At 45.4% G+C, this 13,517-nt stretch overlaps 1 protein-coding gene across 1 annotated transcript in view; it reads left to right on the forward strand.

Moving 5' to 3' along the window:
- The window catches only part of TOLLIP (toll interacting protein), a 249,134-nt gene that overhangs the window by 153,846 nt on the left and 81,771 nt on the right, over nt 1-13,517 (forward strand). The window lies entirely within an intron of this gene.

Here is a 13,517-nt window from a genome sequence, read left to right on the forward strand (position 1 = left end):
AACGGGGCTCATGTTATCGACCTCAGAAGCATTAAAAGTGTGTCTTGGAACGTCTGAGGGCAGCTCGTGTTACAAGCTTGCTTTGAAGATGGTCATGCAGTGCTGGGAGTGGAGCAGATGGTCCTGTTTATGACCTGCAGAGCGCGTGTGAAGTGGGCGCGGATGAAGTGACTGGGGGGTGAGGGGTGTGCAGCCTGGTGTGCTGAAGCCTGGCAGCAGAGGCGGCGCGCGCCAGCAGAGGCGGCGCCTGCACACAAATTGGCTAAGTGGCTAAGTGGCTGGTGGCAAATGGACGCACATCAAAGGAGCCGCGAAAGTAGCATGCAAGCAGAGGAACCAGAGACTCATCTGATATCAATATTGTTCTCCTTCTGGGAGTGAGAAACTCCAGCTTTTAGAATGGTTTCATCACTCATCAAAAACACAATTCTACAACCAGAGACACTATCATTTCCCATTCTGCGTACAGATCTTCCCATGTGTAGGAGTGGTCCCAGTCACCGGATAAGTCCCAGCTGCGGCATTTTTTGCATAGCCATCTTTTTATTTGCGTACCTAATAATGTTTGATCTATACACCAATGCTATCGGACTCCATTCTGCCCCGCTCTATCATGGGCCGATTGCAGGATGCCCGATAGCTTCTTGCGACCTTTGGCGCCCCTAGACCACCTTCGCTCAGTAGTAAATACAATTATTTATATTGGAATTGAGTAATGTCTTTTCTGACTTGCTTTTCATTTCATGCATCACAGCCTCCCTACAATGTAACTACGAAAGGTTGGTATGGCAGGAAAGCTGCCACTTTAACAAGTGTCTGCTTGCAAAATGTGATTACCGCAGCCAGGTCTAATAGTTTGAAGCACACACTTCCAGCAGAAACAAGGAGAAGGGGGACTTACGGAAGGGCAATGCACCCCATAGGTCAGAAACAAATACCCCAAACATGGCAGTACACACACCACAGGGCAGGAAGAAGGGGCACCGACAGGGCAACACACAGGGCAGGGAGCAGGGATCCCGACAGGACAGCGCACAACACAGGGCAGGGAGAATGGGCAGCGCACACTACAGGGCGGGAGAAAAGGGAACTGACAGATTAGCGCACACCACAAGGCAGGGAGAAGCGTTATTGATAGGGCAGGGAAAAGCGGTACTGACCATGCAGTGCATGCAATGGGGAATCGAAAAGTGGCACTGACAGGGAAGCGCACAGGACAGGGAAAAGCGCCACTGACAGGAAAGCACACACCACAGGCAGGGAGGAGCGCCACTGACAGGGAAGCACACACCACAGGCAGGGAGAAGCGCCACTGACTGGGAAGCACAGGGCAGAGGGAAACTGCGCTGGTAAAGTAGCACACAGACAGAAATGCGAGATGCGCGCAGTGAGAGGGCAGGGAGACCGGCGTGCACTGGCAGAAGCGAGGGAGGCCTATTGTGCGAGTGTAAGATGGAGAATGACCTGTGCTGGGAATGGACCGGAGGATGCGCTCAATCACAGGGAAAGGCAAACGCTGAAACTGAGGGTGAACGGATGCGCAAAGAAGCATGCAGAGCAGCAGCGCTAGAAAAGCGAGCCAGCAACAAAGGATGACTGCCCGGAGGTCGTGATCAGATGTGGGAACAGAGACAGAATATACAGCTTCAGAGTGAGACGACGAGTGTCGACGGGGGATTGGAAAGAAGAGCAGTCAAGGGAACGGATTCTGCCATGATATGGCCGTAGAAGCTGAAGAAAAAGATCCAGTCGATCAGGGAGACTGAACAAGAGACCAAGAACGCTGGGCGCAGTGAGCCCCAAGGCAGCGCTAGATCGCCTTGCGATTCCCATCCAGACCCACATCTACCTCGGGCCAAGTCCCATCAGGAAAAAAAGCAACAATTAAAGAGAGTCCTGGACAGCAGATGACAACCTTGCAGGGTGGGATCTACGTGCTACTCTTCAGAAGCGAGAAAGCTGTCAGTCCCGCTCGCCTCCTACACAGCCCCTGCTGTACCACAATCAGAAGGAACGTGACGAGCGCCGTCAGCCAGACGCCAAGCAGGAAGGCAGCGTTTAACAAGCATCAACAAGGCTAGCGGCAGGCAGGCAGGGGAGGAGAGGAGGAGGGGGGAGGAGAGTAGGGGAGGCACGGCCTAGCGGCCGTGCAATCAAGTAGTGAGGGGGCGGAGCTGGGGGAGGCTGTGGAAGAGAGTAGGCAAGGCGACACGGCGGGAGGGGGCGGAGCGGGTAAACAAAGACGGACATGCACGCGCCCGTGACTTTTAAGGTCAATGCGCATGCGCATAAGCTTAATGCGCATGCGCATTGACCTTAAAAGTCACGGGCACTGCAAGGAATCGCCACGATTCCTTGCAAGTTAGATAAAGTGTGGATGAGCCCCTATAGTCTCGCTTGCTCGATGCGCATGCGCATCGACAGGCGAGACCTAATATGCTATATTTTACAACTAAACAGGCAGTCACAAGTGCAGTTATCTTACAGGCAACATTGTCAAAATTTGAATGGCGCAGTTTGTGCAGTGGCACCCGGCCCAACAGCTGTCAGAACTTATCTAAACAGATAATATTGCCTAGCAATTCAAAGGGGCTTGATTTAAATGGTGTAAGAGGTGCAGTGGCACTGGGGCCAAAAGTTGTCATAACTTCTCAAATCAAATCAAATCAAATTTAGCTTTATTCGATTTATCTGAAAAATCATAAAAGCATACAGGTACAGTTTATACCATGAATTTTAAAAAGATTTCCACATTAAAAAAGTTTGTAAAGGAACTGTAAAACATTTTTCCATATATAAAAAGTCAGCGATAAACATATAACCAAAAAAGTCTCATGTTAGAACTGGTAAAGAATTTAAACATGTAAGGCTTACACCATAGAATTTCTGTATTTCATCACTGACATTAGAAAACGAGAAACAACAAAAATAAGATGCACCTCATCTAGCAAAAGTAACTTCAGATAAGCAGTTTTACATGTTCTTATGCCCCAAGATTTAAGAAGAGGTAAGAGGAATAATTTCCTCGGGGCAGAGTAGAGATAACAGAAGAACATAATATGAATGTTACTTTGCAATGAATGGTCATCGCATGGGCAAATTAAATTCGCCGAAGTCCAATCATTGTGTTTTGGGAGGGTGACCATACGGAAAAAGGTACCTAAACGCAGCCTTGTAAGAACCATGCGAGGGTAAGGTGCAATTTCAATCCTGAGATACATTTGTAAACCTTCACTAGGGGTAATTTTTTGATAACTCAGGGTAGAAGTCTTAAGTTTCTCAATGTTCCATCTGGCGCTTTCCAATTGTGTGATTAAAAGTTTTTTGAGAGCTGGCCTAGACAAGTTTTCTAGGGACTCTGGAGTATCATAAAATTCGGGGTGTCCAATTTTAGAGAACATCAGCTGGACGTATCGTAGCCATTTGATTTTGGACACACCATCCAAGTTTTTACAGTCCGCGATGAGTTCTCTGTTAAATTGGCATTCCATAGTGGTCCAGATTTTGTGCCACAGCAAAAACGGTGATAACTTTATAGTGTCGCTAAGGTATTTAAGGCCAGTCTCAATGTGGGTAGTAAAAGTCGAAGTAGATTTACTCACACCTAGTAAATATCGGATAAAAAGATTCTCACAGGTTTGTAACGAAGACACGTTTTCAAAACCCCATAGGCCTGCTCCATAAGTGACTGTCGCTATACACTTGGCTTGATAAATCTGTAACATCTCAGCAGTCGGTTTGCCCCCGATTTTTGCTGCGAAAGTTCACAGGGCCCCAATGGCACGACTAAAGGCAAGTTTCCTAGCAGATACTGCGTGTTTCCAACCTCCTTTCCTCTCAAAAACAACACCCAGATAGCAAAAGGTGTCCGTGCACTCAATTCTTTGCTCGTCAAGATATATCGAACATTGTGGCCTTTTATTCTTTTGGGTGCATGGCATGGAGAAAGTTTTGGAGATGTTCACTTTCAGATTTCGTTTCCCCATATAAGATGAGAATTCAGTTACTGCTCTCTGCAGCCCTACCTTAGTCCTAGACATAATTGCCGCGTCATCGGCATATAAAAGAATGGGTACAGGCCTTCCATTGACAGCTGGATAATCACTTGGCAGATTTATTAAATGTTCTACAATAGAATTTATATAAAAAATAAATAAGAGGGGCGCAAGTATGCAGCCTTGCCTTACCCCTCTATTTATGGCAAATTTCTGTGTGCATTGACCCTGGGACCCGAACCTCACTCTAGCCCCAGCATCTCTATATAGTTCTTTTATAAATATAATGATGGTGGGATCCACCCCGATATGTTCCAATGTTGACCAGAGCTGTAGATGGTCCACACAGTCAAATGCTGAGCTGAGGTCAACAAAGGTAACAAACAGGTCCCCTTTTTTGGCCTCGGTATATTTGGAGATCGAGAGGGACAGGTTTAAACATTGTTCCTGGGTACCCATTCCCTTTCGGAACCCGTATTGGAGTTCGGAGTTCGGAGATGACCTTTTTCTCTGTCTCCCAATGTTGGATTCTCTTAAGGACGATCCTTCCTGCAATTTTCATGAGACCGTCCAATAAAGATATCGGGCGGTAGCAAGCAGGATCGTCCCTATTCCCCTTTTTAAAGATGGGCACTACAATTGCATCTGACCAGGTGTTAATTAGGCCACATTTGTTTCCCATGTTCAAAACGTTAGTTAAGAGGGGAGCCCAGAATTCGAGGTTTGTTTTGTAAACGTCCACAGGGGTGTGGTCGGGGCCAGGAGCTTTCCCTGATGGGCTTTCTCTGATGGCATTTTCCACTTCTAGAGAGGTAAAAACTAGATCAATTGGATAGGGGGATACTGGGGGGTCGCTTGACTGGTAATCCTGAATTAAATTATTCAAGGATGAGGTTTCCTTTTGTTGGTTCTGCGTGTCCCCCGGGCTATTGGTATAAAGTTTACCGTAGTGTTCTACCCAAAGCTCTGCCGTAATTGCTACATCTATGCAATTGTCACTAACTTTTGTGTTATATACCGATCTTATAACTTTCCAAAAGAGGTTAGTGTCCTTATTCCTGGCAGCTTCCCCCAAAGCTTCCCAGGCCTCCCTTTTCATTATTGCCTTCCGATGGTTAATTTCCCTCTTATACTCTCGTCTGGCCTTGGAAATTTGCACCCTATCTTTGGGAATAGCATTTAAAACTTTCTTCAAATTCTTTAGGGCAGCTGTACACCTGGAGTCGAACCACCCACGTGTGTGTTTCCCATTCTTTTTATGGCTCCTAGTTAGCGTGTCTTTAATGTAAAGCTGAATATTAGCGAAGGCTACCATGATCGCCTTTGGATCAATATCTTCTTCTAAACAGACAAATATGTCTGTAGAGCAAGATGATGTGAGGCTGTGAAAGAAAAGTAAAGGATTCAATTTCTCCCACTTTAACACATAGCCGTTTATCTTTGTTAAAGTCACCTCAAGTGAATATAGCGGCCCACTAGATTCCTTTGCTTTCTCCTCTGCGATCATTACCCCAAAAATAATCGGATAATGATCGCTCATTGGGTCGTCCCCAATCTCCCAAAAAGTTATCAAGTCGGGTTTAGTGGGTGACATTAGTGCAAAGTCAATTGTGGTTTCACAGCCTCTACCATTGTATGTTGGGGCAAAGGGAACTGGGGGAGAACATGCCTGATTAATGAAAGTAAGATCAAAAGAAAATATGATACTGTTAAGGAGGGACCCCAAATAGGTGTGTGAGAAGTGGAAAGGGCCATCCTCCTCGTGGTCTGAAAGGCCGCACAAACCTAACTCAGAAGATGGGCAGATGGCACAATTAAAATCTCCCACCCATAGAATTGTGTGGTCCCCCGTGTTTTGATCTCTCACTTTATGAATATAGTGTGACATTTTATTCAAAATCAATTCCATTTCATTAACTGGCATGTTGTTATAAAAATTCACCAGTATCACCTTTTGTGTGATGCCCCATTTAAATAAAAGAATTTGGAAGTATTGATCAGAATGGAAATCATATACCTTTATATCCCCTACATTCGATGTATATATACACAGGTCATAACTTCTCAAAACACAGAGTAATGTTATATTTTACTACTAAACAAGCAGTCACAAGTGCAGTTAATCAAGCAAACAATAGGAGCATGACTTTAATAGTGCAGCAGGTGCAGTTGCACCGGGACGAAAAGCTCCAGGCACCCCACCAAACACCTAATTTTGCTATATTTAATTCCAAAACAAGCAAACACAATTGCAGTTATCTTGCAGATATATGATTTGAATAGTGAAGCAGGTGCATTAGTGTCGGGGGCCCAAAAGTTGTCAGAACTCCTCTAAACACATAATATTGCTATATCTGAAAGAAACACGTAGTGATAGATTCCTTACCTTAGAATTACCCCCAGGCGTCAGACTGGATCCGGAAAGTTTTTCATCAGCAGTACCCCTGCGCGTCTGTAAGCGTCGTCATGCGGCTCCGCGTGCGTCGTTGGCGCCGGGATGACGTCGCCGGAGCTACTTAGACGCGCCCACGCGTGCTGACGTTCTTTTTTTTTTTTTTTTTTATCGCGCCAGCAAGCGCAGATTCGAGAAGAGAAAGTACCCCCAGTCACTTCTTGACTGAGTTTTGTGAGACCTTTTACCTCATCTTTTCGAGTCGATTGACTCCTGGTGTCGTAGGGATGCCTGGGTTCAAGAACTGTGGAGACTCTCACAGCATGATGTCGGTGACGGACCCACACTGCGTGTGTCTCTACTGCCTGGGGCGCGACCGCTACCCAGGTCATGCCCCGACTGCTGGGCCATGGCGCCGACGACTTTGCGGGAGCGGTCCCGAAAGTTGCTTGAAGCCCGGCAGTCGGCTTCGCGCCGCTCGAGGTCCCGGTCCAGTGGGAGGTCGAGGGACCGGTTGCGGAGTCGTCACCATCATTCTTCTGGATCTAAGTCTGTGCACTCGGGGACAGGTAAGTTGAAGCATTCCAAGAAGAAGCATTCTCTCTCTCTCTCTCTCTCTCTCTCTCTCTCTCTCTCTCTCTCTCTCTCTCTCGCGATGCGGCTGAGGGGGCGGGCGGTGCCACCCCTGCGGCTCCGGCAGAGCCTGTGACGTCGCCCCCAGTCTTCCCCCCCCCCCCTTCCCGGGTGCGGGGGCAATGCCTGATCAGTTGCAGGAGTTTCTTACTGCCATGGCCTGACTCTTTTGGCCGTCTAGCCCCTCCGGTGTGCATGAGGGCCTGACTGGGGGTCCTGCTTTACCATCTCTGGCGACTCCGGCCCCGCCGCCGCAGGCCCCCCAATGATTCGGGGTTCGGATCCCGATCGACGCCGGTTGACCTAGAGACACCTGATGTGTGCTCCCTTTGAGCCACTTCACAATTGCCCTCTACGTCTCCTCACTCTAAAAACTGCTTTCCTGGTTGCCATCACCTCTGCCAGAAGAGTGAGTGAGCTCCAGGCTCTTTCTTCTAAGCCTCCTTTTCTTTCTGTCCATCCGGACAAAGTTGTTCTAAGGACTTGCCCTTCTTTTCTGCCAAAGGCTGTAACTGCCTTTCTCATCGGGCAGACCATCACTTTGCCCACCTTCTTTCTGCCTCCGCATCCCTCAAAAGAGGAAGAGAGGCTCCACCGTCTGGACCCAAAACATGCGCTCTCTTTCTATCTGGACCACACACAACAGTTCCGGGTGGATGACTTGCTCTTTGTTGGCTACGTGGGCACCAAGAAAGGTTTGGCTATGTGCACAAGCGGACCATCTCTCGGTGGGTCCTCCTGTGCATAAAGGCTTGTTACTTCTTGACTAAAAAGGAGCATCTGGTGGGTTGCGCCCCCACTCTACCAGGGCGATGGCAGCCGCTACTGCCCTGGTACGGGGAGTTCCCTTGCATGACATCTGTCAGGCAGCTATGCGGGCCTCGCTGCACATGCTTACCAAGCACTAGTACCTCGAAAGCCAAGTTCGGAGAGACTGCTTCTTTGGCCGTTCTGTTCTCCAGGACTTTCTGGTGTGATCTTGGTTCGCAGAACCATCACTGGGGTTGGTATTGCTGGGGTATCTATTCTAAGGTAAGGAATCTATCCCTAGGTGTTTCTTTCAGATGCACAAATTATCTGTAAGAAACATTAGTAGTGATAGATTCCTTACCACCCCACTCATCCTCCCCGTTCTGCAAACTGATTTCTAGGGTTAAGGTCATCCCTTTCAGGGCCCTAGTTTCATGGCCCCAGTGGTCAGTTTCTTGCATGGCTCTGCATTCCTGGCCCAGAAAGTCGTGTACAGAACTGACGTCAGCGTGCGTCTAAGTAGCTCCGACGTCATCCAGGCGCCAACGACGCACGCTGAGCTGCACGACAACGCCTATCGACGCACTGGGGTACTGCTGACGAAAAACTTTCCGGATCCAGTCTGACGCCTGGGGGTAAATCCAAGGTAAGGAATCTATCACTACTAATATTTCTTACAGATAAAGCGTTACCGAAGGTAAGTAACTTGTGCATTTGACTACTAAACAGGCAGTCACAAATGCAGTTATCTTGCAGTTAAAAGGGACTTTATTTGAGTGGTGCAGAAGGTCCAGTGGTACTGGTGCCTAAAGCTCTAGGGACCCCTCTAAATCCAGATTATTGCTAATTTAACTACTAAAAAAGTCATTCACAAGTGCATTTATCTGTCAGGCAATAGGTTCATGATTTGAATAGTGCAGTAGTACCCAGACCAAAAGCTCTATGCACCCCACTAAACACATCATATTGCAGTGGCGCCGGGCCCAAAAGTTTGTCAGAACTCTTCTAAACCCATAATATTGCTATATGTTACTACTATACAGGCAAATACAATTGCAGGTATTTTGCAGTTTAAAGGAGCTTGATTTGAATGGTGCAGTGGCACCAGAGCCAAAAGCTCTATAGACCCCACTAAACGCAGAATATTGCTAACTTTTATTGCTAAACAGGCAGTCACACGTGCAGTTATCTAGCAGGCACTAGGGCCATGAATTCAATGGTGCTGCATGTGCAGTGACACCGTAGCCAAAAGTTGTCAGAACTCCTCTAAACACCAACTATTGCTATATTTAACTACTAAATAAGCACTCACAAGAGCAGTGCCTTGCAGGCACTCTGGTCATGATTTCAATGGTGCAGCAGGTGCACTGGCACCGGGGCCCAAAGTTCTAGGAATCCCTCAAAACACCGAGTATTGCAATATTTTACTACTAGACATGCAGTCACAAGTGGAGCAGGTGCAGTGGCACCAAAGCCAAACGTTGTCATAAGTCCTCTAAACACCAAATATTACTATATTTTAATACTAAACAGGCAATCAAAAAGCAGTTACCTAACGGGCATTAGGCACATGTTTAAATGGTGCAGCAGATGCAGTGGCACAGGGCCCAACCATTGCCAGAACTCATAAACGCATAATATTGCTATTACATCAATCAATTCTTTATTTTCCCTCTTTCATTTAGTTTTTCTAAATGTAGCTATTAATTTCCCGCACTATACCACTAGTAACAGCACACTAAATTGCCATTTTGTACATAAACAAGTCATAACACTTTAACAGACTTTCTGTAACTTATATTCTAAAACTACTCTGCAAGCTACAACTTACAACAAAAAACAGCTTATTAATCTCGGGTGAACCCTAATGCATCTGCCAATGCTAGTTATGTACTGATCCTTGTTGGATTGCTAAATTAAAAAGAATAAAAGTGGGTGGAAGGAAGCATCAAGGAGAGTGGGTGTGAAAGCAACACGGTGGAAGGGGTTGAAGCATTATGGAGGACGGTAGGAGAAATACCAAACCTGGGCATGAGAGCAGCATGGATTGAGCAAAGGGAAATAGAAGCACACAGGCGAGTGTGAGAGCAAAGTGTGGAAAAGGGAGAAGCACAAGTGTGAAAAGCACATAAGTGCAAGCGCCACACGAAAGGGCATGGGAGAGAAGCAAACTGGTTAGATCAACATGGACTGTGGTAGAGGGTCGAAGAGGAGTATACACGGGAGACAACTGGTATTCATATGCACTTTCATTGAGTGCTCATTTAAAAAGAAAAAAGGAGTGTCTGAAAACTAAGTAGAGGAAGTACACAAGTAATGAGGCCATGCTCCGGTAAGCAAAAGAGGAGAAAGAAAAGCCCACACAACCATCCTTGGAATCAGAATTGACTGCGTTGTCCGGTTGCTATATTAGAAGCATGCCACGTAATGTGATGAACACTACGTTGTCTTATTCCCATTGCACATCAATTAACATGTAGAAGGCAATCAAGTATGCAGTTAATGCAAATATAAATCTGCCCCAATGAGCACTCGCCCTAGGGTTTACCGTAACATCTTACCATAAAGTTCCTTCTCAACATGCACATATTGACTTCCATAGATCAGGCCAATAGGTTGATAGATAGCAATATACCATATGTAAGTGTGTATTATCTTTGATATGACTTGGATTTAATGGATACTTATCTGCATAGTTCCAGTTGAGAACAAGTTACTCAGGAGTAAACAAATTCAAACGTAGTCCACAACTTTCATTTAAAACAATGTGGTAATGAATTGTAAATGACTGTTAAAAATTGGGTGAGGAGGTTAAGGTGGTGGTAGGTTGGTAGTGAGGATGAGAGGTGGTGGTAGGGTGGAGGAAGTTGGTGGTGGTTAGGGTAGATTGATGTTAAGGTGGCAGTGGGTTAAGGTGGTGGTGGTGGTAGTTAGGGTAGTGGTGCCTAGGTTTGTGGGTATGGTAGTTGTGGTTAGGGGTGAGTGGTGGTGGTTAGGGTGGTGCTGGTGGTTAGACTAGTTGTGATTAGGATGAAGGTTAGACTGGTGTTTAGGGTTGGGTGGTGGATAATAGGGTGGTGAGTGGGGTGGTAGTGGTGAAGGGGGTGGTAGTTACATTGTTGTCTAGGGTGAAGTTGTGGTAGAGGCGGTGGTTATGGTTGTGTGGTGTTGATGGTTAGGTTGGTAGAGGTTACTGTGGTGCGGGTTATGGAGGGGTGATAGTGGTTAGGGTCAGGTGGTGGTTAGGGTAGGGTTAGTGGTTGGAATGAGACATGGTAGTGGTGGTGAGAGATAGGGTGGTGAGGTTAATGGTGGTTAGGGTAGGGTGTTGGTTATGGTACAGTGGTAGTGAATAGGGTGGTGGCTAGGGTGGGGTGATGGTGGTTATAGCAGTGATAGTGCAGTGGTGTTAAGGGTTGGGAGGCGGGGTTAGTGGTTAGGCTGGGCGGTGATGATTGGTATTGTACTTGGAGGAGTGGTGGTCATTAGGGTGGTAGTGGTTTTAGTTGAGGTGGTGGTTAGTGTTGTAGTTAGGGTTGTGTTGGTAGTTAAGATGGATGTACTTAGGGTTGGGTGGTTAAGGTAGGGTGGTTGTGGGAGGTGGAAGGGGGTGCTGGTAGTGGTGTGGTTAAGGTAGTGGTTATGTGGTGTTGGTTTGGATGGTGCTGGTGGGGTGGTTGTGGTCTGGTGAAGGAAATAAGTGTTAGCGTGCTGGTGGTAGGTGGAGGATGATGAAAATGGTACTCAGGGTAAGGTAGTGGTAGTTAGGTTGGTGGTGGTTGTTGGAGTGGAGAGGCGAGTGATGGTGTTTGGGGTATGGTGGTGTTTTATGTAGCAGATGGAAACTGAAAAGGAAAGGTATGAAGTACCATGGGGGAGCCAAAGCAAGCAGTGAAGTTTCTGCTTCATCACCAGTGGACGGCTGCCTCATCCTCATACAGACACCCCTGTAGGGCTTCCATCGATTGGAAACTAAAATCAAACAATTATTTTAGAGTTTTACTACATGGCGAGCTGAGCTATCGGAGGAGCCAGGCCCTTTGCATAGTCGTGCTCTTATTGACTGTATTCCAAGGATTTCATGTTACGGTCTGAGGCAGAGCTCTGGGAGCTGCTGTACTCGAAGAACTGACCATAATCAACATAATGGATTCAAAGACAATCACTGCATGCATTAAATTATACAATGTTGGCTTCTGTTGCCATACATGTTTCTCACATGTATAGGTGGTGAAAACACACACTGCAGCCCACATATGACATTACATTTCCAAGTCTCTGGTGCAATTTATCCACCAATTTACACTGGTCTTACTGGAAATTTGAATACACCAATTTGGTTACAACTATTTTACAGTTTTAGAGACTGGGCACACATAGTGTGCTACAGAAAAGTGGTCAAAGGGAGCACATTCCTAAAGTACTGATGTACAGAAAAAGACTAATAGGTCTATTTTGTAATTAAGCAACACTTGAACTATAATTGATTTATGGTTTCAACATTTGGACAGGACAAATAAGCGGGAAAGTTCAATTTTTTCCTTTATTAGAAGATCCAAAAAAGTAGAGTTGAAAAGAAACAGCCGACACGTGTTTCGTCAGTACTGTATGTTAGTACTTGGACTTTTTCAAGGCTGTGAGACAAAACAAAAAAAAAAAAATATATATATATAACATACATAAATGTATAAAGTTAAATAACACACAAAATTATACACATAATCATTGGTACAGGCCTAAAACAGGAAATACCACATGAGTAATCTATGGACAAATTATTTAAAAATTCAAGAATTTATTGAGTATACCTGGAAATGAAACTAAAGCATCGGAGAGAAGAGAGAATAGAAAAACCAAATAGTACCAACAACCCTAAAGTGATGAAAAAATCACCCGAGCGTATTTAGAGTATAGATAGACTAAAATGATATCATAATCTTTAACATGTGACCAGTTAGAGATAAAAGAGTTGAAAGTTGTGATAAATAAACAGAAAAAAGCTAACCTATGTGAACGAGGCTAGCGCGTCACATCCGAGGTATTGCCATGTCCCAGTCAAGAGATATAAGAGCGACCTGGCAGTAAAGATAGAAGAGTTAAAACAATTTTTTGGCTGTAGTAAAAGCATTCAATATGCAGATTCAATGAGTAACTAGTGACTTGATCATAAATCATGAAGTGGTATTGGATAGTAATACCAAGTCTTAAATACACCATTTAGAGACTGAAAATAGCCAAACTAAGGAGACCGATTTAGGCTCACCATAATAATTAGCATTAAGGTCGAGCAAGCAGTTGCAAGGGACAAAAGTCCATGTAATCCGATGATCTCACTTGAGGCAAATGTGATGGGCTGTCAAATAATGTAACATGAGAGCGTTCTAAAACATACAGAGAAACAATGAATCAGGATTAGGTACGTACATTTCAAAGGAACCTAATAGGATGACTAATACATGGTTAAATATATCCCTGTTCAAAAAACAAGAAAAAACATGGCAAGTAACGCTGTGACATCCAATGCAGGGTCCTAGTGACATATATACTTAGCCCAAGCTAACTATGAATTAAAGTCCAGATAAAAGACTCAAGCCCCATAAAGCATATATTGATAAATCATCATGTAAATGTAAAATACACGCCCAGACCGGAGCCCGAATGCTAGCAATGGAAAAGAGATTAGGTCCAATGATAACAATGGGCTCTATACTGTTAAAGTTTATCTGTAACATAGGGTAAACCAATAG

The sequence above is a fragment of the Lissotriton helveticus genome, chromosome 3_1, assembly GCF_964261635.1.
Source record: "Lissotriton helveticus chromosome 3_1, aLisHel1.1, whole genome shotgun sequence".
Classification (NCBI taxonomy): Eukaryota; Metazoa; Chordata; class Amphibia; order Caudata; family Salamandridae; genus Lissotriton; species Lissotriton helveticus.